The sequence below is a fragment of the Nomascus leucogenys genome, chromosome 10 (assembly GCF_006542625.1).
Source record: "Nomascus leucogenys isolate Asia chromosome 10, Asia_NLE_v1, whole genome shotgun sequence".
Taxonomy (NCBI): domain Eukaryota; kingdom Metazoa; phylum Chordata; class Mammalia; order Primates; family Hylobatidae; genus Nomascus; species Nomascus leucogenys.
Genome location: NC_044390.1, coordinates 87,563,976 through 87,582,483, shown reverse-complemented (window position 1 = coordinate 87,582,483; position 18,508 = coordinate 87,563,976). Strand labels below are relative to the sequence as shown.

Here is an 18,508-nt window from a genome sequence, read left to right as displayed (position 1 = left end):
CAGTGCATGAAACATCCTGTACATTTAATTATGTATGAAGGGCACATGCATTCTGGAGGGGGAGAAAAGATGGGAAGGGAAGGGGTTCTGCTTGGCAAAATTGGGTGGAAGCACCTGGAATTTAAATATATATCTTTAGGTCTGGCTTGCAAATGTAATCCATTGGGAGGCCAAGAAAGAAGAAATGCTTGAGGCCAGGAGTTCAAGACCAGCCTGGGCAACATAGCAAGACCCCCATCTCTACAACAAATTTTAAAATTAGCCAGGCATGGTGGTATGCACCTGTAGTCCCAGCTACTCAGGAGGCTGAGACTCAAGGATCGCTTGAACCCAGGAATTTGAGGCCGCAGTGAGCTATGATGATGCCACTGCACTCCATCTAGCCTGTGCAATAGGGCGATAACTTGTTTTCAAATAAATACATACATAAACAAACAAACATCTCTGCCTGTTTGCTGCTAGTTCTCCCTTTTCCTTCCTTTTCTGTAACATTGCAACAATGACCACCAATCACTGGGCATTTACTTCGTGCCTGGCACTGTGCTTTACACTTTACATGTGCTATCTCATTTATTTCTCACAAAAACCCTATGAGGTTGGTGGTTTTATCACCCCCACTTTACAGATGAGGAAACTGAGGCTTAAAGTGGTAAGTGTCTTCAGGCACACATATGTGTATTGCAACACTATTCACAATAGCAAAGACTTGGAACCATCCCAAATGCCCATCAATAATAGACTGGATAAAGAAAATGTGGCATATATACACCATGGAATACTATGCAGCCATAAAAAAGATGAGTTTATGTCCTTTGCAGGGACATGGATTAAGCTGGAAACCATCATTCTCAGCAAACTAACACAGGAACAGAAAACCAAACACCACATGTTCTCACTCATAAGTGGGAGTTGAACAATGAGAATACATGGACACAGGGAGGGGAACATCACACACCAGGGCCTGTCGGGGGGTGGGGAACTAGGGGAGGGATAGCATTAGAAGAAATACCTAATTTAGATGACAGGTTGATGGGTGCAGCAAACCACCGTGGTACATGTGTATCTATATAACAAACCTGCATGTTCTGCACATGTATCCCAGAACTTAAAGTATAATAATAATAAGTTAAGAAAAAAGGGGTAAGTATCTTTTCCAAGGTTATGTAGCTGGTCACTGGTGCAGCTGAACTTAGAACCAGGCAATCCAATTCCCTTTGCCCGATTTTGCATGATCAAACTCTCCTTTACAGGTAGAAAAAGTAAGGCCTGGAAAAGTGATGTGACTTGCCCAAAGTCAGGGAAAGAGCCCAGCCCAGATTGCTGGATTCTTTCCACTGTGTTCCATTGTCTGGTTGCAGGATGCTGATCTAAGGAGTTGGGACCTTAACTTCAAAACGCAGCCACAGAAAATCTTCCCGTAGGGCTTTTGGGTTACAACAAGATTCAGAGCCACTCAGAACCACAGCCCCAGCAGTGCATCTCCCCTTCATGGCTGGGTGCTGTCTGTTCATCTTAAAAAAAGCAAATAAGGTGCCGGGAGCAGCGGCTCACGCCTGTAATCCCAGCACTTTGGGAGGCCGAGGCGGGCGGATCACGAGGTCAAGAGATCAAGACCATCCTGGCCAACGTGATGAAACCCCATCTCTACTAAAAATACAAAAATTAGCCGGGTGTGGTGGCACCTGCCTGTAGTCCCAGCTACTTGGGAGGCTGAGGTGGGAGATTGCGTGAACCCAGGAGGCAGAGGCTGCAGTGAGCCAAGATCACGCCACTGCACTCCAGCCTGGCGACAGAGCGAGACTCTGTCTCAAAAAAAAAAAAAAGGAAATAGCAGTTAAGCACTCACATGCCCAGAGAGGGAGGAAGTCGGGCAACCCCAATGCATGTTCAGCCATGGCCAGTCTATGGTGAAGACCATGAAGCATTGAGAGCAACAGAAAAGAGGTGAGAGAAGGGAAGGAAAATACCTGAAGAAGCAGAGAATACTGGGGAAAGGCTGTAAAAAAAGCAGTGGAGAGAGAGGTGATGCCCCAAAGAAGGGAACTGGGAATCAGCTGGCCCCCAAATGTGAAAGAGGGCCAAATGCCCTGCCCTGAGTTCCCACTCTATTTTTATTTCTTTATTTATTTTTTGAGATGGAGTCTCACTCTGTTGCCCAGGTTGGAGTACAGTGATGAGATCTCAGCTCACTGCAACCTCTACCTCCTGGACTCAAGCAATCCCCCACCTCAGCCTCCTGAGTAACTGAGACTACTGGCGTACACCACCACACCTGGCTAATTTTTCTATTTGTTGTATAGATGGGGTTTTGCCATGTTGCCCAGGCTGGTCTCAAAATCCTGGGCTCAAGTGATCCACCCACGTTGGCCTCCCAAAGTACTGGGATTACAGGCATGAGCCACCTTGCCAGGCCACATCACTTATTATTATTATTCAAAGAATGTGCTAAATGAAATACTGAGGTTTGAACAAGGTACCCTGAAATACAGAAGCAAGAGCAAACAGCTTGGTGTGAGGCCCAAGTCAGGGAAAGTTCAGGTTCCTATTCCTTGATTTGCTGTTTTCAGGGGTCTTTGTTTGGAGTCCAGAGATGAGAGGAGGAAAAGCGCCCCCACCACGCGCCAGCTGTATAATTTAAGGGGTCCCGCCCTGATGCCCCTTTAGAATCCATGCATTCCTCTAGCTGCTGGAGGTGTTGGTTGCTGAGAGCTCACAGATGAGTCCCTCTGTGGCTTGGCCACACTGAAGGGAGTCATCACTCTGAGGTCATGTCCCCTTCCCAGTGCAGCTCATATGCTTGGCCTGTTCGGCACAGGTATAAATACTCAGCCTCCTCATCTCAACTCAGAACAACTCTGATGGGCCATCTCAGCTTCAGAACTCTCGATGGGGCTGGCCAAGGCCTCCACTGAGACTGCATTACAGCACAACTCTTCCCTCTGCCCAGTCCAGCTTTCTTCCTTTTCTTTTTTCTTTTCTTTCTTTTTTTTTTTTTTTTTTTTTTGAGATGGAGTCTCGCTCTGTCGCCCAGGCTGGAGTGCAGTGGCGCAATCTCGGCTCACTGCAAGCTCCGCCTCCCGGGTTCACGCCATTCTCCTGCCTCAGCCTCTCCGAGTAGCTGGGACTACAGGCGCCCGCCACCACGCCCGGCTAATTTTTTGTATTTTTAGTAGAGACGGGGTTTCACCGTGGTCTCGATCTCCTGACCTCGTGATTCGCCCACCTCGGCCTCCCAAAGCGCTGGGATTATAAGCGTGAGCCACCGCGCCCGGCTGTTTTCTTTGTTTCTTTTTCTTTTTTTTTTTTTTTTAGTAGAGACGGGGTTTCACCGTGTTAGCCAGGATGGTCTCGATCTCCTGACCTCGTGATCCGCCTGCCTCAGCCTCCCAAAGTGCTGGGATTACAGGCGTGAGCCACCATGCCCGGCGACATCCTACAATTCTTTAAACTCTCAACAACTCAAAGGAACAGATATTATTATTACTCCCATTTGCAGGTGGGAAAGTTGAGGCACAGAAAGATGAGAGGATTTGCCCAAAGACTCGGCTGGTATTTGGCAGAACCAGGATTCAAACCCAATAGGCAAGAGCAGAGTTGTACACTTGACCTAGCTATTCTGCTATTCTGCCTAATGAGGTTCTTTTTTTCTTTTTTCTTTTTTTATTTTTTGAGACAGTCTCACTCTGTCGCCCAGGCTGGAATGCAGTGGTGCGATCTTGGCTCACTGCAACCTCTACCTCCTGAGTTCAAGCAATTCTCCTGCCTCGGCCTCCTGAGTAGCTGGGATTACAGGTGTGCGCCACCACGCCCAGCTAATTTTTCTATTTTTAGTAGAGATGGGTTTTCACCATGTTGGCCAGGCCAGTCTCAAACTCCTGACCTCAAGTGATCCTGCCGCCTCAGCCTCCCAAAGTGCTGGGATTACCAGGCGTGAGCCACCGCGCCCGGCCCTAATGGGGTTGTCATGAAATTCAGGAATTCAGTGCAGGGTGGGTGGACCTGTGAGTGTGTGAGTGAGGGATGTGCGTACTTGTGGAGCCACAGATATGCACATGTGTACTCATGTGTTCACTGTGAGTCTGACAGCGTGGGTGCATGCATGTGTTAACCAGTGCTCTGCTGACATCATGGTGCCCAAGCACGTAGAGATGTATGTGCCCATGGATTCCCCTGTCCAGGCTCCCACAGGACCTATCTCCTTGGTTCCTCCACCTTCCCCTTGGTACACAGGAGGCATGAGTGTCCAGGAGGGGCCAGGGTTTGGATTCCAAAGCCCAGCTGCCACTTCCTTATTCCCACCATGTCTCCCAAGAGTAGTTAGGATCTGGACTCTTTTTTTTTTCTTTAAAAGCAATTTATTTCTGATTACAAAATACAGGTGAGGAGTACGGGCGACGCCTGTAACCCCTTGGTTGTGCATCTTCCCAGTCTATTTCTGCTTCTAGAAATACCCTATGTACAACAGCAAGCTCATGCTGTCCCCATGTGCTTGCACATTCTAACAGCTGCAGAGTATACGACCAGGTGGAAAGTCCCACAGATGCCCCACTCACAAGACAGGGCCCTCCAATCAGTCTTCTGGCTCCCTCTCACTAACAGTAACTGGTTGCTCTTCCTATTGGTCATAGATAAATGACACCTGCACAATTCTCCGAGTGCTTTCAAGCAACTTCGGGAGGCGGTGACTAAGACCCTTTCCTTGTTCCCAGCTTCCTATGTCCCAGGCTGCCTGAGGCACCTGGACTGCTGCTGCCCCTGGGTCCCGTACATTCCAGGGCCACGATGGAGGAAGGGCAGGCCACGCATGAGGAATTAACAGTCTTTATTGGGCTCAGACCAGGAGTCCGTGGGTCTTGAGGACCTCTGTGTATTTGACAATTTTCTTCTCCACGTTCTTCTCGGGCTGTTTCCGTAGCCTCATGAGCTGTTTCTTCTTCCAGTAGTGGATCTTGGCTTCCTCTTTCCTCTTCTCCTCCAGGGTGGCTGTCACTGCCTGGTACTTCCCGCCAACCTCGTGAGCCAGGCGCCCCAGATAGGCAAACTTTCTTGTAGGCTTCAGACGCACCACCTTGAGGGCAGCAGGAACCACCATCCGCTTTTTCTTGTCGTAGGGCGGTGGGATACCGTCAAACACCTTGAGGCGGTCCAGAGCGGCCTGGCCTCGCTTGGTCTTGTGGGGCAGCATACCTCGCACGGTCCGCCAGAAGACGCGGCGGGGGGCCCGGAAGTGGTAGGGGCCTGGGGAAGGGTTGGTGTTCATCCGCTTGCGGAGGAAAGCCAGGTACTTCAACTTGTTTCTGTAGAAATTGCCAGAAATGTTGATGCCTTCGCAGCGTACGACCACCACCTTCCGGCCCAGCAGTACCTGTTTAGCCACGATGGCCGCCAGGCGGCCCAGGAGATGGCCTCGACCATCAAGCACCAGGTCCTCTGCCATCTTCGGCAGCCGCTCGGGAAAAAGCTAGGGTCTGGATTCTTAAAACATCAAGCTGGGGCCGGGCGCGGTGGCTCACGCTTTTAATGCCAGCACTTTGGGAGGCCGAGGCGGGTGGATCACTTAAGGTCAGGAGTTCGGGACCAACCTGGCCAACAAGGCAAAACCCCGTCTCTACTAAAAATACAAAAATTAGCTGGGCATGGTGGCGCACGCCTGTAGTCCCAGTTACTCAGGAGGCTGAGGCAGGAGAATTGCTTGAACCCAGCAGACAGAGGTTGCGGTGGGCCAAGATCACACCATTGCACTCCAGTCTGGGTGACAGAGCGAGACTCCATCTCAAAAAAAAAAAAAAAAAAAAAAAAAAAAAAAAAAAAAAAAAAAAAAAAATCAGCTCTTTATGAAGCAGAGTTGGCATATGGGCCAGGGAAGTTGGAGAACAATGTGATTTTCCCCAGGAGGCAGCACCCACAGCTTTTAGCCCTATCTGGACTCCAATGTGGGTGGTTGGTATCTACTACCACAGTAGAAGCCATATGGTCCTGGTTAAGACTAAGCTGTAAAGTGAACCTGTTGGGTTCAAATCCCAGCTTTGCCACTTAGCTGTGTGATTTCAGCAACTTACTCTTGGATCCTCTACTTCCATCCCTGTGAAGTGGGAGTATTATAATAGCAACAACTTTGAAGGGTTTGGTATTTTAAATTTATTTTTATTTTTAATTTTATTTAGTTTTTAATAGAGACAGGGTCTCCCTATGTTGCCCAGGCTGGTCTCAAGCCCCTGGGCTCAAGTGATCCTCCCACCTCGGCCTCCCAAAGTATTGGGATTACCGGTGTGAGCCACAGTGGCTGGCCCCCTGAAGGATTTGTTGTAAGGCTGAAATAATGCTGAGCCCATACTCAGTGCTCAATAAATGTTAGTTTTATTACTATTTTGAACTCATACTAGACAAGTAAAGGGCAGAGAAACATGCTTTTCCAGAAGATAGTGCCTTTGTCATACGGGTAAATTATCCAACCTTGTGAAACAGGTACTATTTTCTTTTCTTTTCTTTTCTTTTCTTTTTTTCTTTTTGAGACAGAGTTTCACTCTTGTTGCCCAGGCTGGAGTGCAATGGCATGATCATGGCTCACTGCAACCTACGCCTCCCAGGTTCAAGCGATTCTCCTGCCTCAGCCTCCCAAGTAGCTGGGATTACAGGTGTGTGCCACCATGCCCAGTTAATTTTTGTATTTTTAGTAGAGATGGAGTTTCACCATGTTGGCCAGGCTGATCTCGAACTCCTGACCTCAGGCAATCCACCCACCTCAGCCTCCCAAAGTGCTAGGATTACAGGCATAAGCCACCACACTTGGCCCCATTTTATTTTATTTTTTGTTTTAAAGAAATAGAGATGGGATCTCACTATGTTGCCCAGGCTAGTCTCAAAGTCCTGGGCTCAAGTGATCCTCCTGCCTCAGCCTCCCAAAGTGCTGGAATTACAGGTGTGCACCACTGCACCCAGTCTGTGCCCATTTTATAGATGAGGAGACTGAGGCTCAGCAATATGAAGTAACTTGTCCCAGGTCACAGAGCAAGTAAGTAACAAAACCAGATTTCACTTGCTGGTCTGCCTCCAATTTCAGTGCTCTTTCTGCCACCCTACAGCTGCCTTGTTGATTGGCCTAGAAGGTTTGTCCTGTAAGCTCTGATCTGTGCAGATTATTTGCCGACTACATGTCTTTCTCTCATGTTGCCTACTCACAAGAAAATATGTAGGGATTTGCAGGTGGTTAGATTTTATGGGAAAAAAAAATAGACATTTCCACACAGAAAAGAAACACCAGGGAGACAGTTGAGACAGCTGGGCAGGGATTTCTTGGAGGAAAATGGGAGGTTCAAAAGGCAATTAATGCTACTGTCTGAAACTGTAAACAGATAGTTACTGGCTCTGACACCACCAGCACACAGACAAAAGGCAGACAGAAACAGCGCACCACAAGGAAGCTGGGCATAGACTACGCCCAGGGTGGAAATTAAATGTTTTCCTGAACGCAGAAAGGAAAACCATAGTTAAAGCCAAGCCATGACTCTAAGTCTATGACTCCGTGACAGTGTAAGTCCAGTGAGTGAAGGCCCTTCATTTGCACCTGGGCGTTGTTATGAATCTTAAGGCCTTACTCCACATTCTCTCCTGACCTAAGTTTGTAAAACAAAAGTAATAATTAGAAGTGACTCTTCAGCATATACTGTTATTTTAATCAAAGATAGATATACACACACACACACACTATATATATATGTATTTATTTATTTATTTATTTTTATTTTTATTTTTTTTGAGACGGAGTCTCGCTCTGTCGCCCAGGCTGGAGTGCAGTGGCGCGATCTCTGCTCACTGCAAGCTCCACCTCCAGGGTTCAGGCCATTCTCCTGCCTCAGCCTCCCGAATAGCTGGGACTACAGGCGCCCGCCACCACGCCCGGCTAATTTTTTGTATTTTTAGTAGAGACGGGGTTTCCCCATGTTAGCCAGGATGGTCTCGATCTCCTGACCTCGTGATCCGCCCGCCTCGGCCTCCCAAAGTGCTGGGATTACAGGCGTGAGCCACTGTGCCCGGCTATATATATGTATTTATATACATATATACGTGCATATAGATAAATATATATACATATATATTTATAATCGATATATGTATATAGATAAATATATATACATATATTTATAATCTATATATGTATATGTATATATTTATATATGTATAAAAATATATACATATATTTATAATCTATATATGTATATAGAGTATATATATAGAGAGTATATATGCATATATATTTATCTATATACACATATATGTATATAAATGTGTATATATTTATCTATATACACATATATACGTATATAAATGTATATACGTATATATGTATATAGAGTATATATATTTATACTCTCTCTATATATACACTATATATATATACACTATATATATATACACCATATATATATATATATATATATATATATATATATATATATATATATATATATATAACAGGCATGAGCCACCATGCCTGGCCCCATTTTATTTTATTTCTTGTTTTATTTTAAAGAAATAGAGATGGGATCTCACTACATTGCCCAAGCTGGCCTCAAACTCCTGGGCTCAAGTGATCCTCCTCCCTCAGCCTCCCAAAGTGCTGGAATTACAGGTGTGCACCACCATATATATATATGTAGAGAGAGAGAAAGATGTGTGGCTGGGCACAGTGGCTCACATCTGCACTTTGGGAGGCCGAGGTGGGAGGATCGCTTGAGGCCAGGTGTTGAAGATCAGCCTGGGCAACATAGCGAGACCCTGTCTCTACAAAACAAAACAAAACAAATATACATATATTGTTTTGTTTTGGTTTGTTTTGTTTTGTAGATACGGAGTCTCACTCTGTCACTCAGGCTGGAGTGCAGTGGCACAATCTTGGCTCACTGCAACCTCCACCTCCCGGGTTCAAGCGATTCTCTTGCCTCAGCCTCCTGAGTAGCTGGGACTACAGGCTCATGCCACGGCACCCAGCTAATTTTTGTATTTTTAGTAGAGTCAGGGTTTCATCATATTGGCCAGGCTGGTCTCGAACTACTGACCTCATGATCCACCCACCTCAGCCTCCCAAAGTGCTGGGATTACAGCCATGAGCCACCGCGTCTGGCATATATACATATATATATATATATATATATATAGAGAGAGAGAGAGAGAGAGAAGGCCAGGTGTGGTGGCTCACGCCTGTAATCCCATAATCCCAGCACTCCGGGAGGCTGAGGCAGGTAGATCACCTGAAGTCAGGTGTTTGAGACCAGCCTGATCAATATGGTGAAACCCCGTCTCTACTAGAAATACAAAAATCAGCTGGGCGTGGTGCTGTGCCCTGTAGTCTCAGCTACTCGGGAGACTGGACAGGAGAATTGCTTGAACCCAGGAGATGGAGGTTTCAGTGAGCTGAGATCGGCCACTGAACTCTGGCCTGGGCAACAGAGCAAGACTCTGTCTCAAAAAAAAAAAATATATATATATATATATAGAGAGAGAGAGAGAGAGAGCACACATTGGCACACTGGCACATTGTTGGCAAGTTTCCTCAGCATTCCTGGTTGTAAATGACAGAAAACTCACTGATGCAAACAAAGCAAAGAATCATGATAACTATTATTATTTACTGACTTACAACTGGATCAAGGAGTTCAAAGATTCCTTGCCGTGTCTTGACTCTGCTTTCTTCTGTGGCTTCAATCTCAGACAGACACGCTCCTCCCCAGGGTGACAAGAAGGCTCTCAGGAGCTCCACCCATGCTTTTTCCTGTTGGTTAAAAAAGAGTGCCTCTCTCCAGCAAAAATCTCAAGTCTCCCACTGATTGGCTCCCATTGGGTCATATGCCTGTTCTTCAACCAATCCTGTGGCCAGGCTGGATCCCAGATCCCAGGGCCAACCCTGGAGGCACAGGTGGGCAGAGTAAGTTCCATCCAAGATACAGGAACTCATATTGGGAGAGGGAGAGTTCCCCAGGGAAAACTGGGGGGCTGTTTCCAGAAGACACATGTTCACCATCTGGTAGTTGCTGCCTCTCTGTTAACCAAACTTAATGAGAGGCTGTCATCAGGAATAATTTTCTTGTATTTTTACTAGAGATGGGGCTTCACCATGTTGCCCAGGCTGGTCTCCAACTCCTGAGCTGAGGCAACTGCCCACCTCGGCCTCCTAAAGTGCTGGGATTACAGGCATGGCCACCGCCCCCGGCCATGTTTATTTCTTATCTTCATCTCACTTCATCAATGGGCAAATTGACAGAGAGGTTAAGGAATTGGCCCAAGTTTAAACAGAGAGTAAGGAGTGGAGCCAGGGCATCCTTTCCAAATTCTGTGCTTTAGTTTCTCCGGGAACTACAGTTAGAGCTGATCTATCTCTCAGAATTGCCGGCTCCGTGCCAATGAGGAAGCCCTGAGCCTTCCAAGGACCACCTTGCAAGGTTAACCAATGTGGGATGGCAGATATCATCCAGGTGCTCATGAGGGTTTGTCCTGGAGCAGTGCCTGGACACTAAGAGGTGTGACAACAAGGCAAGTCTGATCCAAGGACCATTGTGGACTCAGGAGCTGAGATTCCTTGGTAGCCCTGCTTCCCTACCCACAGGAGTGGAGGAGGAAGAGTGCAATGCACAGAGAAGTGCCAAGATTGAGCCCCTGACCTGCTGCTAACCAGCTGTTATGTGTCTTGAATAAACTCCTTCAAGATCTCTGTGGCCAGGCACGGTGGCTCACGCCTGTAATCCCAGCACTTTGGGAGGCTGAAGTGGGTGGATCACCTGAGGTCAGGAGTTTGAGACCAGCCTGGCCAACACGGCAAAACCTCGTCTCTACTAGAAATACAAAAATTAGCCGGGCGTGGTGGTGCTTGCCTATAATCCCAGCTACTTGGGAGGCTGAGGCAAGAGAATTGCTTGAACCCAGGAGGTAGAGGTTGCAGTGAGCCAAGATCGCGCCATTGCACTCCAGCCTGGGCAACAAGAGCGAAACTCCATCTCAAAAAAACAAACAAGATCTTTGTCTGTTTCTGCATCCATAAAATGGGCATAATAACACCTTCCTCAGAGGTTAGTGAGGATTCTATTAAATACTGCAGGCAAAATAATGCCTGCTTGGCTGGGTGCGGTGGCTCATGACTGTAATCCCGGCACTTTGGGAGGCTGAGGCAGGAGGATCGCTTGAGCTCAGGAGTTCAAGACCAACCTGGGCAACATAGTGAGACCTCATCTCTACAAAAAATATGAAAAATTAGCTGGGCGTGGTGGTGTGCACCTGTAGTCCCAGGTACTCTGGAGGCTGAGATGGGAGGATCTCTTGAGCCACGGAAGTCAAGGCTGCATTGAGCCGAGATCACGTCGGCCTGGGCAACAGGGCAAGATCCTGTCTGTAATAATAACAATAGCAATAATAATTCTTGCTTGTCACCCAGCTGGTCTCCATGAGGTTAGTTGTCTCCTTTCCATATTATCCCCATTCTCCATCCCCCAGACTTAGCAAGAGCAAGGCAAGCAGAGAAAGGAAAGCATCTTTTATCTTTTCCCAGCTGGCCTGGTGGGATGTGCTCCCCTCCTCCTCTGCCCAGCATCTGTAATAGCACAAAATGAGCACGGAACCTCCCATCGTGTTCCTGGGTTTGAGTCTCAGCTCAGCCATCCTCTTCCTAGGCTTGTGACCTTGGATAAGTCCCTGTCACCACCCTCAGCTGAAGAATATGCTCCCTTATCCAGTCTGATGAAAACGCCCTCCGTAAACGTGCCTGGCTCATGGTTTGTTTATTCTCTGGGTCTGAAACGGTGAAAGGGGCAGAGCTGGGTAGTTCGGGCTGCCTTAGGCAGGGCTTTGGTCAGCAGAGGGGCCGGCTTCATGCCACTTCCCATCTCCTGAATAATTCATGACGAACAAAATGACTGGGCCAGACCTGGGCCCTCCCTCCTCCTGTCGTGAAGGCAGAAAAGTTTCTAATTACAGATCAGCCGGCCAGGCTCCTCGGGGCCCCTGGGCGCTGCACATAGGGGGCATTTATGGGAAGAGACCGTGGAGGGGAGGGGTTCGGTCCCAGCCGCTTTCCAGAAGAAACTCAACTCCTTTTGAAATTGTAATCTTGGCCTGCTAAGGCCCAGGAAGGGACTGGGGAAAGAAACTTAGAAGAGGAAGAGAAAATCCTGCCAAGGGGTCAGAGAGAAGCGCCCAGGTCAGGTCAAAGAAGGGGCTCTGGGGAAGTCCTGGCAAGAGGAATACACAAGCCGTCAGGGGAGGAGATTTGCTCGAGTCCCGTGGAAAGCATGACAAAGCTGGGCTTCAAAAGGAAGCTGTCCTTCGAAAATACATTGAGAAAGAATAAGATCTAGCATTCTACCGTACAATAGAGAGACTAGAGTTAATAATTTGTCATAGAGTTCAAAATTGCTTGGCTGGGAGCGGTGGCTCACACCTGTAATCCCAACACTTTGGGAGGCCGAGGCGGGCAGATCACCTGAGGTCAGGAGTTCGAGACCAGCCTGTCCAACATGGCAAAAAAGCCCGTCTCTACTAAAAAAATACAAAAATTAGCTGGGTGTGGTGGCAGGTGCCTGTAATCCCAGCTACTTGGGAGGCTGAGGCAGGAGAATCACATGAACTTGGGAGGTGGAGGTTGCCGTAAGCCAAGATCAGGGCAACTGCACTCCGGCCTGGGCCACAGAATGAGATTCCGTCTCAAAAAAAAAAAAAAATTGCTGGAGAAGAGGAACTGAGATGTTCCCAACATGAAGAAGGGGTGAATATTTGGGTTGATGGATGTCCCAGTTATCCTGATTTGATCATCACACATTGCATGTATGTATCAAAATACCACATGTGCCCCCAAAATATGTGCCATTATTATGTATAACTTTTTTTTTTTTTTTTTTTTGAGACGGAGTATCGCTCTGTTGCCCAGGCTGGAGTGCAGTGGTGCCATCTCAGCTCACTGCAAGCTCCGCCTCCCGGGTTCACGCCATTCTCCTGCCTCAGCCTCCCCAGTAGCTGGGACTACAGGCACCCGCCATCACGCCCGGCTGATTTTTTGTATTTTTAGTAGAGACAGGGTTTCACCATGTTAGCCAGGATGGTCTCAATCTCCTGACCTCGTGATCCGCCTGCCTCGGCCTCCCAAAGTGCTGGGATTGCAGGCATGAGCCACCGCGCCCGGCCTACGTGTCACTTTTTTAAAAAAAGATGTCTTGACTCCAACACCACAGCCCCTCAGTTACACTACAATTTCCTCATTCATCTGTAAAATGGGGAGATGCCCAATAATGCTACCTTATAGCATTATTGAGGAGTTACACGAGTTAATAAATGTAAAATGCTTAGAATACTGCCTCGCACATAAACTAAAAGTATATATTAGTAGTTCTAGAGTTTTTTTTTTTTTATATTATGCTCCCTCCATAGAGTGGTCAGTAAAGGGTGAAGGTGACAAGAAGAGAAGATTCGGGGAGATTGTTAGAGAGAACAATGATCGTGAGGTAGTTTAGTATAGTGATTAAGATAAGGACCCCATACATAATACCGTAATAATAATAATAGAAGAGGTCAGCTGCGGTGGCTCATGACTGTAATCCCAGCACTTTGGGAGGCTGAGGTGGGCAGATCGCTTGAGTTCAGGAGTTCAAGACCAGCCTGGGCAACATGGTGAAACCCCGTCTCTACTAAAACTACAAAAATTTGCCAGGCGTGGTGGAGGGTGCCTGTAGTCCCAGCTACTTGGGAAAGTGAGGCATGAGAATTGCTTGAACCCAGGAGGCGAAAGTTTCAGTGAGCCAAGATGGGCAACAGAGCGTGACTCTGTCCAAAAAAAATAAATAAATAAAAAAGAGGCCAGGTGCGGTGTGGTGGCTCACGCCTATAATCCAGCACTTTGGGAAGCTGAAGTGAGTGGATTTCTTGAGTCCAGGAGTTCAAGACCAGCCTGGGCAACATAGTGAGACCCTGTCTCTACAAAAAGTACAAAAATTAGCTGGGCATGGTGGTGGGTACATGTAGTCCCAAATACTTGGGAGGCTGAGGTGGGAGAATCGCTTGAGCCTGGGAGGCAGAGGCTGCAGTGAGCCAAGATGGTGCTGCTGCTCTCCAGTCTGGGCGACACAGTGAGAACCTGTTTCAAAAAAGTTAAAAAAGTAAGGACTCCAGAACTAGGTTGCCTGGGTTCAAATCCCCGCTCTGCCTCTTACTAGCTGTGTGATCTTGGACAGGTTTGCTGTAGGTCTCCGAGCTCCTATTCACTGTCTATAATAAACGGTAGCCACTACAGTTAGTGGAGAGTGGTGAACAAAATGGCCAAGGTCCCTGTCCTCATGGAGCTTACAGTCTAGCAGGAAGGTTATACTAATCAAGAGCGTTTATTGCATGCCAACTGTGTGCAGGTCCTGTGCACTCTGCAGACATTCTCGTAACGAAATTTCACAGAATCCACCCCTGTCTTACAGATGAAGAGGGTGAAACTCAAAGAGGTCACAAGCAGAGAGAGGATTTAGAACTGAAAGGTCACTCCACAGTATGGATGAATCACCACATTAGCATGGTGAGCGAAAAAAAGCCAGATGCAAACGAGTACACATTGTATGATTTCATTTATATGAAACTCTAGAAAATGCAAACTAACTTATAGTGACAGAAAGCAGATCAGGGGTTGCGTGGGACAGGGGTGGGCAGGGCATTCACTGCAAAGAGCCTGAGGAACCTATTTGAGAAGATGGAAATGTTTTACATCTGACATTGATACTAGTTACTTGGGTATATGCATTTGTCAATGTTCATTGAACTGGACACTTAAAATGGGTGTATTTTCCTGCATTGAAATTACACCTCAATGAAGCTGATCTTTTCAAGGGGGTGGGGAAGGTATACCAGACTCCAGAGCTCTGCAACTCTTCTTATATTATTCAAGTGTCTGATTTCAAGCTCATTTGTGGGCAAAGACTGTAACAGATTCATCTTTAGGTCCTCCCCTCACTTCCCAGCCTGAGGGCCTAGCAAAATTCTTTTTTGTTTTTTTGTTTTTTTTTTTTGAGATGGACTCTGACTATGTTGCCCAGGTTGGAGTATGGAGCACACTCTTGGCTCACTGCAATCTCCGCCTCCCGGGTTCAAGAGATTCTCTTGCCTCAGCCTCCTAAGTAGCTGGGATTGCAGGCACCTGCCACCACATCTGGCTAATTTTTTATTTTTAGTAAAGACGGGGTTTCACCATGTTGGCCAGCCTGGTCTCAAACTCCTGACCTCAGGTGATTTGCCCACCTCGGCCTCCCAAAGTGTTGGGATGACAGGCGTGAGCCATCACGCCCAGCCAAAATTCTTAAACCCAATAGTTCAGATTAGCAAATATACCCTGGGCACCTTCTCTGTGCTGGGTGCTGCAGTCACAGACCAATCAGTCTAGTGGGGAACACAGACGGAAAAGGCCAAATAGACACAGTACAGTGGGTAAATGTGCCGATGAAGTAAACAGTTCATTACTGGGCTACAGCAATGAATCCTGCATAGAGCCTAGAACTTGGGATGTGAAGATCTCAAACTGCAATCCATCGCCTGCATTCAAATCTCCACTCTACCGCTTGCTGTATGACTTTGGGTGACTATTTTAGCATGCCAAACCTCAGTTTCCACCTCTGGAAAATGGAGATCATAGTAGCTCCAATCTAGAGGGGTGTTATGAGAATTAAAGGAGACAGCAATCAAATGTTTAGCATGGCAGGCATAGTAAGTACCCTATAATTGTTAGCCATTTTTATCATGATTGAAGAGCAGGGAGGTGGGGAGAGGCACACGGGGTGTGTGTATGTGTAGTGGGGGTTCACTACCCAACCTGAGGTGGGAGAGGGCTGAGAGGTGCTTTCCCAGAGAGGCGATACTTGGAGGAGGAATTGGCTAGTTTAAGTGGCCATGGGGGCAGGAGGGAGTGGGAACAGCTTGGAACAAACGCTCAATAAATATTTGCTCAATAAATAAAAAAATAGAGACTGTGCAAAACCTGCCTGTAACCAAGGGGACAGAGAGGGCCTGCCAGAGGAGACTGGGGGGTCCTCAGGAGGCGGGGGCTGGGTGGCTGGCCCCCACAGGCAGGTTCCAGACCTTCCTAGCTTGGCCCGACCCCACCCTGTGCCCTGCCCAGTTCCCCTGATAGGTTTGGACAGCCCCAGACCTCAGGCCTGGAGCCCATGGGAGGAGGAACGGCGGGGAGGGCTGGCAGGACGGGGGTCCTCGCAGGCCTTCTCCCTCTAATGAGAATGGGCCAAGTCCCCGCAAGGCGCCTCCCGCGCCCCCGTTGTCCGAGCCACAAAGGACCAGGATCAATGGAAGGCGGGAGCGGCCAAGGGGCCTCCTCTTTGTGTGGCTGTCTCAGGCCTGTTTGCGCCGCCGTCTCCGCGCCCCCATTGATCAGGCATGTGGAAAGATTCCGCCTCCCGGGCTCCCTTTGTGGCCGCGTTGCCAGGCTGCGCCCGGTGTGACTGCACCGCGCAGGGTGCACCCGCCTGCGGTGGGCACCGGGCTGCGAGACGGGGTGGGATCCCAGGAGGGCAGGGTGGCCAGATTTAGTAAATAAAAATACAGGACGTCCAGTTAAATGTGAATTTCTGATAAATAACAAACAAAAGCAAACAAAAAACAAAGTATAAGTATGTCCCAAATATTGCATGGGACATACTTACACTCAAAAAGTATTTGTTGATTATCTGAAATTTCAACTTAACTAGGCGTCCTGTATTTTATCTGGCACCCTTTGAGGGGGAAGGTGAACACATCTCCATTGCCTAGCACTTGTATTATCCCCAACTTCAGTGGTTGAAGTTTTGTTTGTTTGCTTGCTTTCGGTTTTTTATTTTTATTTTTTGGCCATATCTGCATACCCCGAACTGCTATTTAGATACAATTTTTCTTTAAATAAATTTATTTTTTAAAAAACTTAACCTGGCCGAGCTCAGTAGCTCAAGCCTGTAATCCCAGCACTTTGGGAGGCTGAGGGGGGAGGATCACTTGAAGCCAGGAGTTCAAGATCAGCTTGGGCAACAAAGTGAGATCCCATCTCTACAAAACAAAACAAAAAACTCCCTTAACCTATTAACAGTGATTTATTGATGCATAGTGCAAATACATTAACTTGAACAAATATGAAATGTACCTGTTGATGCATTTTTGCCTATAAGAACACTCATGTGACCGCACCCACATCAAGATATAGAATATTCCCGGCCAGGTGTGGTGGCTCACACCTGTAATCCCAGCACTTTGGGAGGCCAAGGTGGGTGAATCACTTGAAGTCAGGAGTTCGAGACCAGCCTGGCCAACAAGGTGAAATCCCCTCTCTACTAAAAATACAAAAATTAGCCAGGTGTGGTGGTACACGCCTGTAATTCCAGCTACTCAGGAGGCTGAGGCAGGAGAATTACTTGAACCCGAGAAGCGGAGGTTGCAGTGAACCAAAGTGGTGCCACTGCACTCCAGCCTGGGTGACAGAGCAAGACTCCATCTCAAAAAAAAAAAAAAGATATAGAATATTCCCATCACCCCAGAAGGTTCCCTGGGGTCCCTGAGCAGTTGAGCAGTATCCACCTCCCCATTGGCAGCCATAGATTTGCTTTAGCTATTCTTGAACTTCATATCAGTGGAATCGTATAATATAATGTGTACACTCAAGTCTAGCTTCTTTCGCTCAATATTATGTTTGTGAGGATGGGCATGGTGGCTCATGCCTGTAATCCCAGCACTTTGGAAGGCCCAGGTGGGCAGATCAGTATCACCTGAGGTCAGGAGTTCGAGACCAGCCTGGCCAACACGGCGAAACCCCATCTCTACAAAAATGCAAAAATTAGCCAGGCATGGTGGCAGGTGCCTGTAATCCCAGCTACTTGGGAGGCCGAGATAGGAGAACACTTGAGTCCAGGAGGCGGAGGTTGCAGTGAGCCAAAATTGTGCCACTGCACTCCAGCCTGGGCTACAGAGTGAGATTTCATCTCCAAAAAAAAAAAAAAAAAGTCTGTGACATTTGTCCCCACTGTAGATTGACCAGTCGTTCGTTCCCTTTCACTGCTGGCTGAGTATTCCGTTATATGGCTGTTCCACAGTTCGTTCCTCTATTATCTTGTTGATAGGTGTCTCGGTTGTTTCCAGTTTTTGCTATTATGAATAAAGCCGCTATGACCATACTTGCACTGGTCTCTGTATGAACTTAAATGTATTTAACCTAAGCAATACTATTTGTGAACTCACAGGCTTAAAATGCTACTTTAATTTTTTTTCTCCTGCACATTAAATATATAACGATGACACATGTTTCTGGGAACATCTTTGTATTGACCAAGCTCACCTTTTGCACTGTGAATGGTCACATATCAAACTGCAGAATAGACGTTAAGAGAACAGACTGGCTTGGGGTAGGTCTCGAGCAAGTGCGTCAGTCCTTCTGGGCCTTGGTTTCTTCATCTGTGCAATGGGGGGTGATAATGTTAATTATCTCACAGAGTGGTTGAAAAGGCAAAATGGGCCAGGTGCGGTG

General features: G+C 47.4%; 1 pseudogene across 1 annotated transcript; it reads right to left on the bottom strand.

Moving 5' to 3' along the window:
- Window positions 1-4,805: 4,805 nt before the first annotated feature.
- On the bottom strand, window positions 4,806-5,452 carry LOC100592194 (annotated as a pseudogene). The gene has a single exon (XR_001116450.2). The product of XR_001116450.2 is annotated as a 60S ribosomal protein L13a pseudogene (transcript).
- Window positions 5,453-18,508: the final 13,056 nt, after the last annotated feature.